We start from the raw sequence: 10,304 nt of genomic DNA on the forward strand, positions 1-10,304 counted from the left end.
TCTAGTCTTTTACAAAGAGAAGGTTGCTGTCCATCTTTTTTTTTCAAAGTCAATTGGTAGTTGAGTTTAACTTCAGGTAAACAGCTTTTTCCTTCGTATTAAAATGAGATCAAAACTAAATGAAGGGCTTCCCTGGTGGCGCAGTGGTTGAGAGTCCGCCTGCCGATGCAGGGGACACGGGTTCGTACCCCGGTCCGGGAAGATCCCACATGCCGCGGAGCGGATGGGCCCGTGACCCATGGCCGCTGAGCCTGCGCGTCCGGAGCCTGTGCTCCGGAACGGGAGAGGCCACAAAAGTGAGAGGCTCGAGTACGGCAAAAAAAAAAAAAAAAAAAAAAAAAACTAAATGAAACAAAATATATATATATATTTGATGTTCAGGAAATAATTTTCCTGCTAAATTATTCCTCAGAAAGTTGGTTTAGTGTAGTAAAAGATCTCCCTAGTTAAAGCTCATTTGATTGTTAGACGAGTGAAGTATTATTTTACTGAATGGTTATGAAGCCCTGTGGGGGAATAAGCATGATTTAAATACAATTAATATAACGGCATCTTAAAGCAATTACTGTAGATGTAGTCTACCCAAGTATTGGAGTTTCATTAAATATATATATATATATATATATATTCCTTGGCCCTTTACATTTTTCAGCGAAGTCTGGATGTCATGGTTGAACCCCCTTCCCCCAAATTTTAAGCAATAACAATCAATGAAAAAGAGTTTTAAACAAATGAAGTAGCCACAGGAAGCTGAAGCCAGGCAGCCAGCCTAGAGTGGCAGCAGCCGGAGTAAGAATGGATTAGTGAGCCCCTCTCTCTACACCCCAAGGAGTTCATGAGATAAGTGGCTTTATCTTTATCTGCCTTAGGAAGTTGCCCTGTCACTGGAAGACGGCCCCATATGGCAACCTCTTAATTTGAATACTTCTGGAGGGAAGAAATGGCTGGAAACACTTAAGACATGTAATTTTATTGCTCCCTGTACATGTGGCCATAGAGAAAGCTTTGTAAAAATCTAGATGATTCGCCTATCAATTTGTAATCTCTGCTCACTGACTCTAATGTGTTGAAATTAATTTGCTTTATACAAGGCTTTTAGAAATCATATACCAGGTTTAGGCTCTCAAATTCAACTCTTTGTCACTCTGTAGCCTGTTATCTTTTTAAAACATAAATAGTTCTCCATTATTTACACATCCCACTTGAAAACCTTCAAACAATTCAAAGTATTAACATTGCTTCCAGCTCTATATCACCAACCACCAATTCCTACCACTTTCACCTTGCTTCCTGTACTCTAGCCACATGGAACTTCTTCCCAATCCTAACAGGTGCTAAAGGTGCTCCAAAATCAGAGCCTTTACAAAGCTTTCATATGCGTGGATTACTCATTTCTACAGTCGTGTTCTCTTACTTCATTTTAGTCTCATCTCCAATGCCATCTGAAAATGAAAAAGAGAAAAAAAAGTCTTCCTTGATCAGTCTATTTAAAATAGCACCCAGTCATCATTCCTTATGGCCTGATAGTGCCCTACTATTTCTTTATAATACTCATCATCACCAGACATTAAATCATTTTAACTCTATTTTTTATTGTTTTTATCCTCCACCAGGACATAAACTCCTTGAAAGCATGAACCTTTCCCAGTTTTTTCCCTTAATACATAGTGTCTAAAATAAAGCTGGCATGTAGTGTGTATTCCAGGTGCTAGTCCATAAACTGTGTTATCTGTTCATGGCAAGATAAAAACATTATGTGAGAATATGCATTGGAAAACTTTTGTAGCAATTCGACATTGATGCAACATCCAAGTATGGGATTTTGCAGATTATAAAAGTATCAGCCCATAATGAATTAGGGAAAATAAACTGGTCTTTCAGCCAGAGAATTGGAGATGTACTGCCCTATCTGCTTTAGTAAGACAGTTGTTAGTTAGACACTGAAAAAATATGTTGCTGAATCTTACACAACATGCTACTAAAAAAAGAGGGTGAGTGGTCCTCTTCAGATTTTGGAGACCACACATCTCACATCTGCTTGTGTGGCTCTGATCTGTTAGCAAGTGTCCTGCCCTAGAAGGCTCTACAGCAGGTCCAGGCTACAGAGAGGATCCAACTGAAGTGCTGTGGCAAAGTAGGAATTCTATTTGGAGCCTCTGACAATTCCCCACTAGATAATCACAGCACAGAACTGAAGGGTTTTAGAATAGAGTTGTGCTCCATTTTCCAGGAACACCATTTCTTTTTGAGAGGCAGCTACTAACTTGCTGTCAGAGCCAAATGGAAACTGAACACATGACTTTGGGACATTAAGTGACCACTCAGTCAAAGCTGTCCAGGATGAAATGGGTGTTACTCAGTCCACTAAGCCACATTCAGCAGTACTATACAATGTTTGTAAAGGTATTGCACAATATATGTTTCAATCAGCAGTATAGAATACAGTATTACAGGTCTAATGTATAATAGACATATCACATATGACAGTTTACCTCTAAACATTAAAAAAGAAGCTGAAAAACAATGGAACAATAATAATAACTTCCAAATACAACCTGGAAGTGGATATTCAGTGAAAACATTCTTTAAAAATGAGGACATAAATATTCACTTTCAGACACATAAAAATGACAAGAACTTATCAGCAGCAAAACTAACTAAAATAGACAATGAATAATTATCTTCAGGGAGAAGGGATGATTTCCTATGGCATCTCAAGATGCATGAACAAATGTAGAACAGCAGAAATGGTAAATGTATGGATAAATGTGAATGAATTTTGACATATGAAACAAGAACAATAATATATTGAATATTAAATATATAACAACAATATCACATATTACAGAAGTGGAGTAAATAGTGTTAAAGTATTCTAAAGTCTTTTAATTATCCAGGAAATGGTAAACATACTAATTTATTTTAGACATTCACAACTCTAAACGCAGTTATTATTTCTAGAGTAACCACTAGAAGAAGAATAAAATAATGTGTAACTATCAAGCTGCAGTGAGCAAATAAAATACTAAAATTGCTTATTTGATTAAAAATAAATCAAAAAAGAAAAATGTAACAATAAATGTAGGAACAAATAGAAAGTAGAAGCAAATAGTAAGATGGTAAATTCACACATCCATGGTTCTTCTGTTCTTAGATATCGATTCCTTGCCTGCATCATTTTGGTTGCCCTCATTTAGAAATACATGTGACCCTCATTTGGTGGTATAGGTGATCCTTCTTACTGCTTGATTAGCAACTCCCATGGAATCTTTCATATCATAAATATCATAAAGAAATCCCTGCAGCATCAATACAAACTCTTATTTACAACTGTGACTGATAACTGAATCTGTTGGCACTGGGCCAATGCAAAGAAGCATGACAGGATAGGTGATACTCTGACTCATGAGGATGAACGACTTTTCTTTGCATGGAAAACAAATTCATACTCCTTTGAAAGGAGCAATGATTTTGGCAAAAGCATAGTTTCTTCTCCTGACACTAAAACACAGGTATGAAGGAACAGACACCCAAAAGAAGAGATTTTCTTCTTTTTTTTTTTAACATCTTTATTGGAGTATAATTGCTTTACAATGGTGTGTTATTTTCTGCTTTATAACAAAGTGAATCAGTTATAGAGATTTTCAACATAAGAAAAGGATGTTGTGATCACTTCAAGAAGGGGCACTGGTTGATGTAACAGATTTCAGAAATGGGGAGAAGCTGTAAGAACTGATAACTGACACCATGTTATCCCCTTCTCCTTCCTCAGTGTAGTTTGACCTATACCCAGGGACAAATTAGGTAATAAGCAAGACAGCCATTATTGACAATGTTTTCCTTAAAATATGGAGAGTAAAATGAAATAAAATACACCAAATGAGGTCTGAAAAGTGTGGAGTGATATGGGACTGTTATCATTCCTCAAAGGACTCTGTCATTACATTATTGGGACCTCAGTTTCCATTCAATATCTGTTCTTTCACTTTGAGCTTGGGATCAATGAAAACCCCTATATCTTTATTACTCAAACTTTTGCTAAGCTTGATCATCCACATGTTACTTGTACAATCAATTTAATCAAATAGAAGATGTTTTCATTCATCACTTAAAAATCCATCTCTTTAACTGACTCATATTTCCAAACCTAGAGAGAGTTATGAACCTTGAGTCTGTCATCCCACACCATGGTTACCCTTTCTCATTTTGTGTCTTTTGCAAATGTGACAAGCCGCATTCCCTAGGGAATGTTTATTAGGGTGACTCAGGAATAGCATTGGTATGGTGTGATGGGAAACGACTTTTCAGCTCTAACTCCAAACATAAAGCAATTCCTCTTGCCCAAAACCTTTTAGAACCATCACACCCATGACCACAGCATTCTGAGATGGCAGAGAGTGGCAAAGATGACACAGGGGAGGGCAAGGACGGAAATCCTAAACTCAGGGTAGAGAGCAACAGATTGCCGCACCCTGACAGGGGTTCCCATGATCTGGTAAAGACAGCAGCCACCGTTTTGCAGAGCGTATTGTAGATAAGCAGAGCCTCTGACAGAAATCCACTGATAAGAAATGTACTTGTAAGTCTTAAGATCAAGTGGTTGTGGTTCTAAAACTTAGAAGTGACATCCAGTGAGATCAGCTTGGGGAAAGTCTTCTGAGACACACACACAGATTACAGAATATCGTGGGAACTCTGCTCAGTCGGGGGGACTGGACATTACAGGTGGACATAGGACCGACTCGGTAGACCTTCTCTTTTGCTGTGTAATGTGTGGCAAAATCTATAGAGCTCTTATTAAGAGCATGATTTTCAAAAACATATTTCTGTTAGTAACACTACCTGGTTATTACAACCAAGATTCTGGTACTCAAGATTGGGAAAAAGAAGATCAACAGCAGCATTTACAGAATGTTTTTTACTAATGTATTTGTGGCTTACAGTTTTTTCTATGTTTCACTCTCACTGAGGTCTTAATACTTCTTAAATAAATAAATCTTCCCTGCACTGGCTTTTATTAAGTGCCTCTTCTGTCCTAAGTGATCACGACTCATCTGATTAACAGTTTGTTCTAATCTTCAAAATATCTTTTTTTTTTTATTTTGATGATACAAATCTGGGCGTAATCTTTCACCCCCTTTTTGTTTTTTTTCAAATTTATGGAATATTTTCCTGTCTTTAGTAACCTTCTTTTATTCTCCGTGTATTCTTAAAATTATTGACAGTGATTCTGGGTATCCCATCTGAGTTTTTGGTGGTATATTGGGGTATAATTCTTCTAGACACTGAGTTCTTTTAAAACAAATTGTTCATTTCTTACAGCCTCTTTACATAATCATCTTGCTTTGATTCCATTCCTAAACATTCTTAACCAGATTGAACATTTTTCTCCTTGAAACAGAATATAGAAATAAATTAAGCTATTGAGGATTCTTTTTCATCATCCTTACCTAAAAATTCCATTATTTTTCTTGTTCTGAACAGGAAATAGAAGGCTTTACTATTTAATTGTTTCCCCAATTAGATTGTAAGCTCCTTCTGGGCAAGAATATGTGGTTACATGTCTTCTATTTATTTTTTCACATTGTCCAGTGCTGAATATGTAAAGGATCCTCAATAAATACTTAATAGTTTGTCTTGTCACTCAGAACATTACAAAAGCTGCTGTCTTAGAGATGTTGTGAAAATGTCAGATATCTTTGGCTTGTCATCTCACCATCTGTTTTTCACTTTCAGACTCTTTTTTGAAACTTTGCCTAGGCACATAGATGATTCAGTTTTTTTTCCATAGTGTTGTTGACATTTCCTCAAGTGTTAAACCTCATGCTTGTGGTTAATCGATTCTTGGATCAACTCATCATTCCAGCCTGATGATTCTTGCTGTAGAATCCATGTGTCTTTTGTCAGGATTATAGACTGTGGTCTTCAGAGTATTTAAAAAACTTCTGACATTGGCTCACTGCTAAGAATTAGAATTTGCCAGTTTTTCTATTGAAGTGAAAGAGTCCTCTTAACCAGAGCATTGCCTTTTATCTTTCTTTGAGCTAACCAACTGTCATCAAGTCTTCTTTAATAGTTAAGTCTTTTTCAGGGATTTATGAGACTTACGAGAAAAGTAGACTAATGTTATGCTGAACACACTGAAGGCCAAAATTCTCAACAAGCTTTCATCAACAAGTCATTCATCCTGAACATTCTGATAAATGGAAAACTCCAGAGGACATTAACACTGTCTGAAAGAAATAATTAAATGCCAGAATTGGAAGGAAACTTAGAAATAATTTAGCACATCCCCTTAATTTTACTTGTGGGAGAAAATGAAACCCAGGGAGATTATGCCCAAAAGTAGTTTCGTAACTAGCCAAATGAAAACTAGAAGCCAGCATTTCCAACAGCAATCTAAGGGCAGGGTTCCTTCTATGGAACACTACCATCGTTTCGGGCTTTCTTCAACAGAACAGTTTGCAAGCGTTTAAGGAATGGCAGGATAAAGTAGAACTAATGAGCAGGTTCTGGCTACAATATGGACTTTCATAAGTGAAATATACCTTATGACCTCAGCAAAAGCATTTTTGCATATTTCTTGTAAGTGGGAAAACCAGAGGTATGGTGGGGTTTGCTGGAGATGGTCATTGATTTGGTTTGAGTATCATAGAGATGCAAAGAGTAGACACGATGAAACGAATGCAGGCAGGATGTGACAGTGTTCTGAGTGTTAGGATAGAGGCTAAAAAATTTAGTCTCTCATCCACAAGAGAGTGTCTCTTCATCTTTCAGTAGTGATGAAATTATAACTAATGAGTAGCAAAGAGTCTGTTGTTTCAAGGAACATCATCTATGGAAATATATGTATTTCTCAAAAGAAGACTAATTATAAACAGCATCTCTCGGTCCTAGACTGAATCAAATATAGTGTCCTGAGTTTGAGCTTTCCATATTTCTATGTTCCTACTTGGCAGGGGTATGCCTGAGCAATGGTTCTTTTTGTGACAGTGGAATTACATGTAGAATAAATATTTCAGTCCTTGCTGATCTGGCTCTGCTCCTCAAAGCTCATCTCATGAAGAGGTGACATGACTGATATTAAATTGTGTAACATTGAATCATTTCAGATTGGCTTTTTTTCCTATGGTTTGCTGGATTGTACACACTTTTCAATCCATGTCAGTTGTCACACCTGCTACTATTTTATTATTTCTGTAACAACTAGGAAATTTTCCCTCCTGCTATGTGTACCTAACACTGCACAAGTGCAGGGACCTCAGCTGGAACAGCGTGCGGCAACTTTCAGAAGTTTAATTCTTTCTTGAACGTTCATAACAAATCAGCAGCTTTCAAAGACAGCTTTGGGGGAAAAAAGATTACTTTTAATGAAAAGAACTTCACATTTACCATCTATTACAAAAATTCAGGCACACAGAACTTGGAGCAAAAAGACAGGACAGAATAAACCAGCATTGTGTTCAATCATAAAAATGTTGGGAGTACAAAAGACACAAAAGATGCTACATTGAAGAAGGATATAAGGTCGCAGAGGAGGAAAAAATTGAGCTACAGTGATAAGAAGAGGTGAAATATAATTGTCTGTGTACCCAAGGGTGGGTACCCCAGAGGCCTAAAACTCATAATTGCTAGCAATTTCTCTTGGACACATACTTCAGACTCTAACACTGAAAGTCAGAAAATCAAAGAGATGTAAAGAAAGTAAATTTATACCACTAAGTATATTCTGAATAATCATGCACACTGTGTTGTAAAAGGAACCATTTCTCAACTTGGAAAATATATGCTTTTGGAATAGAATGAATAAACAGGTATAGAATACATTTTTTTAATTGTTGCAAAGGGATAAAAGAAAACAAAAAGTATTATTATCTCTTTGTTCTGATGGTTACAACTGGCTTTTCCTTATATCATTTATGCAGCCAGAACTACTTTTCCTCCTTTTGGGAATCCATCAATTAATTAATCCATTTGAGGACTTTAACTGACGAATTACACATGTATTCTGTAGGAGCCATTTTGCAACCTTAGCGCTACGTAGTTAGGTAAAATCAAGCTTAATACACAAGGTGAGTTTTTCTCTTTTTCCCCAGTGATTTGAAACAATCCTTCTATAGATATTTGAGGGTTGGTATAATCTAGAGCAATATGTGTAAGTTGGGGTAGGGCTGTAACCAAGCTTTAATCTCTTATGGAGTTTGCAGTTTAGTGAAGAATATATAGGAAAAAAATGGTAAGCAAACAAAAGTATGGTATTTGGGGTAGGTTTTCTGGTGGGTAATGTGTGAAAGAATTCCATACTCTGGTGGCATTTGCAACTTCCCCGCAACTTTACCTGCTCCTCATTCCAAGAGAATATATTTTATAATTTTCCTCTTAGCCAAATATTAACTATGGATTCCTCTCAGCCTTCACAGAAACCCTTGCTGGGTTGAGCATTCGTGTTCTCTCTCTGCCTTCCTACGTGGCTAAGAGGAGAACTTCATAGCTTTTTAAAAAGGCTGCCCAACGCGTGGTTAAATTTCTGCCTGAATTGAGTGTGAAGAAAAACCGTGTCTCCGTAGACCAACTTGCCTGCTCCCTATTGTGGGAAAGGAAGTATTATACGTAACCAGATTCATTATATTTTCTGCTTCTTTTGACAAAAATCATAGTGCTTAATGTCTTGCCCAAGTGTTACAATCAGATCAATTCAGTTGCCTGAAAAACACCTATTCATTCTGCTTTCTTCAGATGGTATCTGTTCTGGTTTAGCCTTAAAAATATGTTCATAAATAAGGAGGGTACAATTATGTAATTATATGTAGTCAAGTTCAAGTGTGAATCTATTTTGCTACCACGGATAGAGGGTTTCTGAAGACAAGTCCCTCGCTAAGGCTGGGAATCCCATGTGCCTCTTAGGTTTGTCAGGGTTTGCTTCCTAACTATCCCGTTTCCTTTTTTTTGAAGCATCATTGTTTTTGTCATTACGATCATTACACACTGATGTTCTGGCGCTTCTTGTATTTAAAAAACAAAACAAAACCCAGCAACCTTATCTCATGAACTGACTTCCTCTTCTAAATAATGTTTCATCCTTCAGTCTCCATAGAGAAGCTCCTCTAGTTCCCAGCTCTTCTCCATCTGCTTCAACCGGATGTCTATCCACTGCTCTCCTCAGACTGCTCTTGCCAAGGGCCATGTGATCCCTCTGCTTCCAAATCCCATGGTCACTTTTCTCCTTTTTCTCTCACTTGATGTCTCAGCAGCGTATGCTACAGTTGATGAAGTTTTTTAGAAAACTTTCTTTGGTGACTTTGCGAACATCCCACATTTTGTTGCCTTTCCTATTTCATGGCCGTTTCTTATTTTTATTTTTGCTTAGACAACGGAAATGTATAGTCTATTCCGTGCCTCCTTGCTAACTTCTGGTGGTTTTCTGCCAATCATTGGTGCTCCTTGGCTGTGGCGGCATCACTCTGAGCTCTGCCATTATCTTCACATGGTGTTCTCTCCGTTTCTGTATGTGTCCAAATTTCCCCTTTTCATAAGGAATTTCTTATTCTTACCTTTTGTTTTGTTTTGTTTGCGGTACGTGGGCCTCTCAATGTTGTGGCCTCTCCCGTAGCGGAGCAACAGGCTCGGGACGCGCAGGCTCAGCGGCCATGGCTCACGGGCGCAGCCGCTCCGCGGCATGTGGGATCTTCCCGGACCGGGGCACGAACCCGTGTCCCCTGCATCGGCAGGCGGACTCTCAACCACTGTGCCACCAGGGAAGCCCAGGAATTTCTTATTCATAAACTCAGCTTTATTGAGGTATAATTCACATACATAAGTTCACTCTTTTTTTAGGTTTTGAGTTTGCTGGTTTTGAGAAACATATAAAGTCCTATAACCTTTACCACGAATATGTCCATCAGCCCTAAAGCCCGAGTCTGACGCTTTGTCATCATTCCCTTCCTACCTCTCCCAGGCCCTGGCAACCATTGATCTGATTTCTCACCCTATATTTCTGCCTTTTCCAGAATGTCTTAATGGAAATATACATGTGTAGCCTCTTAGGGCTGAGTGTTTTCACTTAGCATAGCACTTTTGAGGATCCTCCATGTTGTTGCATCTATCTGTAGTTCATTCCTATTTACTTAGTAATTGCTGGGGGAAAAAAATGTCCGCTGTATGAATACAATTTGTTTATCCATTCACCAGATGATGGACATTTGGACTGTAACTAATTTTGATGATTATGAATAAATCTGCTATTGTATATTTGCATACATTTATTAGTGGGAGTGTATATTTTCTCTCTTTCTTTTTTTTGTAAA

Source organism: Lagenorhynchus albirostris, chromosome 17 (assembly GCF_949774975.1).
Source record: "Lagenorhynchus albirostris chromosome 17, mLagAlb1.1, whole genome shotgun sequence".
Lineage (NCBI taxonomy): Eukaryota > Metazoa > Chordata > Mammalia > Artiodactyla > Delphinidae > Lagenorhynchus > Lagenorhynchus albirostris.